We start from the raw sequence: 6288 nt of genomic DNA, 5'->3' as shown, positions 1-6288 counted from the left end.
GAATCGGAGTATCATACATGCCTATTCCTTTTAACCACTTACAGTGTATTAGACTCTCTATGCTACCGTAATTAAAACAGACCTTGGAACTGTACTTGGTGCGCTCTGTGTTCCCCTTTACACCTTATATCTTCACCGAAAATAGCCGATCTACAAGGTCACAATTTTGCCGCCTTTGCAAGCTTGTAGATCTGCTATTTCCGGCAAATGTCCCCCTCCCAGAATAGGGATGCTATGGCTCAAGGGTTTAACTCTGTCCTGTGTCCCTGTCATTGTCCATGAACTGAGTGTCATGCTTCTAATCAAATCAACCGTAATCAATTCTTGAGCTAAAAGAAATCTCGGGTTTCACAAGCGCCCTTGCCACACACAGAGCGTTGGCCCCCAGAATAGATCTTCTCTGGAAGCCCAGAGTATTCCATTATGTCTCCATGGTAACAGGCCCATGGGATTGTATGAGTGATGGGCTAATCGTAGGAAGAATATTCCTGGCCTGGCAAGTATGTCTTCGTTTTGCCATAGGAAGCAAGGCAGGTGTCTGTCCAATGTGCATTGTCCAAAGCACACAGCACTCTAATTGAGAGAGGAGAGAGAAGAGAGAGAGAGAGAGGAGAGAGAGAGAGAGAGAGAGAGAGAGAGAGAGAGAGAGAGAGAAGAGAGAGAGTAGAGAGAGAGAGAGAGAGAGAGAGAGAGATGAGAAGAGAGAGAGAGAGAGAGAGAATGAGAGAGAGATAGAGAGAGAGAGAGAGAGAGAGAGAGAGAGAGAGAGAGAGGAGAGGAGAGAGAGAGAGAGAGAGAGAGAGGTCTTATCTCTAGAGAGAGAGAGAGAGTGATTGATTGATTGATGTAGTTTATTTAGTAAGACATGAGAATAGTACATGGAAGTACAAATTCACAATACAAGGTCTACTAAACTGGAACTCTCATTAAGCACTAAGCTTGTTTAAGATGAGAACTCCCATTGCACACAAATCATGATGAAATATAAGAGGCAGACAGATATACACACTACTATACAGAATGTCATACAATCAGCTTTCAGGTTACTGGTATGAAGAGAGAGAAAAATATATATATATATATACAAAAGAGGAAAATGAAGGAGGGGGGGTAGGTTAAGACTTAGACAGGGGCCATTTTCGAATTGCAGCCTCCTGAAGGTGTATCTTTAGGGCAGTTTTGAAAGTGAGTAGGGTTTTACACTCCTTTACTCCTTTTGGTAGGGCATTCCACATTTTTGATGAATAGCATGAGAATGAGTTCATTCCCTTAGTTGAGCCAAATCTGGGTTGAACATGATTTGTGGAGCTGCCTCTGGTGTTATGATCATGGACTTCATTAACATTTTGGAAGTATTTTGACAAATACAGGGGGATCCCAATGTTGTGGTGTATCTTGAAGACCAGGCCCATAGCAAGTTGCTGTACTCTGTCCTCAACCCTAAGCCATCCAATCCTAGCAAAATGAGCAGGGGTTAGATGGGTTTTGTGATTGAGGCCAAGAAGTAGTTTGTTTTGGGATGTTTGGAGCCTTGTTTTTAAGGCCTTGGAGGTGTTGTGATACCATGAAGTGCATGCATAATCATAATGACCTTGAATGAGGGCCCCTGCAAGAATCTTCAGAGTATTCTTACTGACTAGACGATCAATCCTCCACAAATAGCGTGTTGTTTGGTTGACATTTTTGATCACTTTTTCGGCGTTTTTGTTACCAGAGAGGTTTGCCTCCAAGATGGAGCCCAGGTAGGTAATTTCATCCTTTCTTTTGATGACATCTTCATCACCCACGTGAAACTCTCTGCCTTGCTAAGGTTAGGACTGGACCCAAAGAGGATGGATTCAGTTTTACCCAGGTGTAATGAAAGTTTGTTGTCAGAGAGCCAGATGCAGATCTTGTTGAGTTCGGAGCTGAGAGTTTTCTCAACCTGCAGCCTGTCCCTGTCCGAGACTAGCAGGGCCGAGTCATCTGCGAACAGGAACAGTTTGCAGTCGCAGGCTGATGACATGTCATTCACATATATCAGGAACAGTAAAGGTCCTAGTATACTTCCTTGTGGGACACCACAAGTCACAGGGATGGGGGGGGACTGGGTGCCGTTTACTTCCACCACTTGCTCCCTCCCTTCCAGGTAGGATCTCATCCAGTTCACTGACGTATCATAGAGAGAGAGAAACATGACCCGGGGAGTTGAAATCCATCCTGTCTTCCAATTTGGTGCCAACACTTGAAGTGGAATGTCACTCACTGTTCTTATTTTAGTGGCCCAGGGTTGGATGCACATTCCAGCCTCAGTTTGTAGTGATGTATGTGTGGTCTGGTTGGTGACAGGGAGTCAGGGGGGATTGAGTAACTAGTAAACTCAAGTGAATACAGTTTAATGTATGTTGGGCAAGTTAGTACTTTAAAATAGTAACTTGGTCACTTTACTAGTTACTGCTCTCAAAAAGTAATGGCATTCCTTTACTAGTAACTGCATTATAAAAGCAACTATTTACTTTTGCGTTACATTTTTTGCCAGACCCAAGGGGTCGGGCTTACATGAGGCTTTGTACCTGTTTCGTCCATACATGGGCATGGTCACTTTGTCCTCCGGCCCCAGCCAAAAAAAAGTCTGTCACTTTGTCCTCCGGCCCCAGCCAAAAAATAATCTGTCCCCCAAAAAAGTCTGTCCATACATGGGCATAGAAGGGACACACGTCGTGCGAAGCCCGGCCATTCAAAAGTCTGTCCCCTTTTCGTCCCCTTTCGTCACAAACTATTCATGACATCATTATTATGTCACAAGTATGTAATTAAGTAAAGCTGCCAGACCCAGACTTCATTCTGGGTCTGGCAGAACCAGGTCTCCTGGTCTTGTTTCTTCAATATTAATGTATTTTTTGTGTGTGAACTCCACGTTCATCTATTTGTAGCTCATTGTGATGAAAAGTATTTGATATACTGTAGGAAGCATGTCTTCAACAACAGCAACCTTGAAATCATCTTTCTGCAGCAGACGGGCTCAACATGATCGGGAACGCGCCTCCATGTTAAATCCATCGATTAATTTTGCCAGACTGTCGGAACTACAGACATCTGTAGAATATCAGGACAACCTTTACACTTTTTATATGATAACAAATGTAAATCACTGCTGTTTTAACAGATAAACCTAGAATTCTCTGCTTCTCTGTTGTAGCAGTGATTTACGTTTGGACATTGATGTTTTTGAATTTGGCCACTACATCCCATAGCCTAGACTGCTCTGCAGTGGGCTAGATAGTTGTAAAGCCAAGCAAGGATAGACTGTATCTCATAGCCTGGAGGGATGATTGGTCTGTAATTGTTAAGTCTGTTATTAGGCCCAATGGTGTAACTTCATCAGTTGGACAGACAGATAGACAGACAGACAGTCATATGCATCGAGTATCGGGCTGGCCCAGCATAAAACCACACGAGTAGTAATAGTATCTAAAAGAAAGGCTGACCTTAAAATACAATTGAGCAATGTTAACTCCTTGAACACCATCGTAGTAGCATCCTCTGCCCCCCGCCCCCACCCTCTCTGTAAATATACCTTTTGACGCGACTGAGTTTTCTACCAATATGTAATTGTATTGTATTGTATGTATTATATGTGTTATATGTATTACTGATGAATTGAGTACAATAGACCACAATAGAAACAAGTAGCCCCCTGGGGCTTTTTGTGTTATCATTTTAGCATAACCTTTGACTGTACTACCTGTACTGTTAACAAACTTGTTCATAAAGTATTCAATCAATCAATCGATGCAAGCCAACCACATAATAAATATAGTTCAACCAGGCAGTATAGAAATAAATTGTAAGAAAATCAGTGCAAGAAAGGAGATATGCACCCTCTAAATTTGTATAGTAGAAATACTAGGCCTACTCATAATACATCCATAGGTTCCATAAAGAGCAGAAAAGAGACAAAAAATTGTGTAAAAAAACAAACAAAAATGGCTATATATATGATACACAGACTTACAAAACAGGCTAAATCAGAGGAAACATGACAGATTTTGTCCTTTTTAAGTGTTTGAAAAATCTACTACTGAAAATAAGTGAGGATAATGCCACAAAGTCAGCCATCTATTCATTGTCACTCTACTTCCATCAGGAAGTAGAGTATTGTTAATATCATCACTGACGTCTTTGGATGTTCGTTTCTGGCTTTGGGAGAGACTTTATCCAAGATCAAAGGAATACCGCCCATGAGTGATGCCTTATTTCAGAGTTTAGCTTTAAAGCATTCCGATGCAGTCAATTTTATTTACTGTCTATTTTTTTAAGTGAATGGTATTGTTGTCAGTGATGTATTAATTTCTTAAGCTTGAATAGTTGTATTTATTTATATGTTTAGCCTTTGTTAGTGTTGAAAGGGGGGGGGGGGGGGTGGCGCGGTCCGGACTGGATTATTTTCAGCTGTCAGTCCTTGTGGACTGCTGACAGAGCAAGGGAGAGCCAAAAACAGCTCAGACCAACAGGGGCAGCTCAGCGGGCCAGTGGCACAGGCAGAGAGAGAGAGAGAGCGTGACGTGTGTGGGGGTAAACACTGGAGCACAGACCACCAAGATGATGGCCAGTAAAGGTGAGACCCTGGGCTTAAAAGAGACATTAGGGAGATTACAGTATTTGAGACAGTGGTGTCAAACATGATGCGCTTGTATTCAACATACACTCGCTGTCGGCGCTGGCTGGTGAGAGCAGAAGGGCGGTGATCGATGTCACTAAGACTGAGGCTATAGCAACCAGGGGTGTAACCGCACTTCTGTGGTAGTGGATTGTTATACTGTAGCTTTGGGCCTTTGTTGTGGTCTAATAGTATAGTCTGGCAGTCTTAACCCTAGCATCCCTATTATCGGGCGAACATTCGGACAAAAATGGCAGATCTACAAGCGTTTTGAGCTTGTAGATAGGCTATTTTCGACAAAGAGAATTGGTGTAGACGAGGGAAGGAAAGTACTAGTTTGGACCCCTGGGGGACACCGGTCAACAAAGTATGTAGGGTTTAAGTGGATAAGGGACTGTTTGCAGTGAGGGATTTTCTCTCATTTTGTAAAGTCCCTGGAAATATAGCATCTTCAGCCAGCTAGAGGTGTGTTTGCTTGTTTGTTTTCAATTTAGTAGACTACGTGTGTCTTGTGTACAACTGGGGTGTAATTGGCCGTTGATGTGTGTTTTGATATTCTGTTGTGAGACTGCTGTAGTAGCCTGTAGTGAAATGAGTTGACCAGCTGGTTTCTCGCATTTTAACGCGTCCTCTTTGGGTTGTGGAATTGACACGTAGAGAAGTACTGAAGAGTGTCCTACTAGTTATGTTAGCTCCTCATTGCATCCGAATTGGCTGACTGGTGTTTTGGTGGAGGAAATAGGTGTTTGTTCTCTACTGAAGCAATGTCTGTCAATTAACCAGTAATTTCAGTGAGTGTATAGATAGAGGATTATATTACAGATGTAGCCATTGTAAACAGCAGTGACATTGCAGAGCTGCTACACTGTTGTTCTGCCTCCAAGATGATTTGCTTAGAAAATCCTGCAGTGCCAATTCAGCATAAATGGAGGGGGAGGATATCTCTACAGTACACAACAAATATTAATGTAACTCAGAGAGTATAAAAACAAATGACCCATGTTTACACTCTCTGGACACTCTGTGTACAATGTCTTCCTCAGTACATCCAAATGTAACTGTATACACATGCATACTTTGTTTTCTGTCTTTTGAATATTGTATTGAATAACTCTTGACACGTGCGGGCCAGTGTTTTGAAATGACGGCAACACAAACAAAATAATATCCATCCAATCAGCATGCAGGATACTGTGTGTGCATTGCATCCTATCGTGACAATGGACAGGTGTGTGCCAGAGACGTGACACTAGGGTATGAATAGAATGTTTATAAATAGGCCACCTGCTGGTAGGAATCTCTGTCAGTGCCCCCCCCCCCCCCCCCCCCCCACCTGTCAGTGCTGAAACTAAGGCCTGTACAGACACACGCTGAATAACAATGACCACAGACAGACAAATGCCTGCATACCACATTCACAACAATAGACATACAGACTGTAATAAGAGAAACCAGCACCACTGTCATCACGTGCCATAATTACATGCCATATCATTAGGTATAAGGCTGGGTGGGTGTTTGTGCTATGGGAAGCTATTGTTAGGAGATAAAGTTGGGCTGAGTCACGCATGTCTCAATGAAAGCTGTCCGGTCATTTACATTACAATATATAATGACAGTTAGGGCTGGGCAATATATCGATTTCATAT

At 42.6% G+C, this 6288-nt stretch overlaps 2 protein-coding genes across 2 annotated transcripts in view; one reads left to right on the top strand and one right to left on the bottom strand.

Annotated features, from left to right (window-relative positions):
* bmp16 (bone morphogenetic protein 16) overlaps positions 1–6288 on the bottom strand; it is a 604258-nt gene that overhangs the window by 296692 nt on the left and 301278 nt on the right. The gene's annotated exons all lie outside the window — the stretch shown is intronic.
* The window catches only part of rtn2a (reticulon 2a), a 26370-nt gene that overhangs the window by 7707 nt on the left and 12375 nt on the right, over positions 1–6288 (top strand). The gene's annotated exons all lie outside the window — the stretch shown is intronic.

This window comes from Gymnoscopelus braueri (genome assembly GCF_963280865.1).
Source record: "Gymnoscopelus braueri genome assembly, chromosome: 5".
Classification (NCBI taxonomy): Eukaryota; Metazoa; Chordata; class Actinopteri; order Myctophiformes; family Myctophidae; genus Gymnoscopelus; species Gymnoscopelus braueri.
Note: the sequence above shows the minus strand (reverse complement) of the source record. Positions and strands in the feature narration are given on the sequence as shown.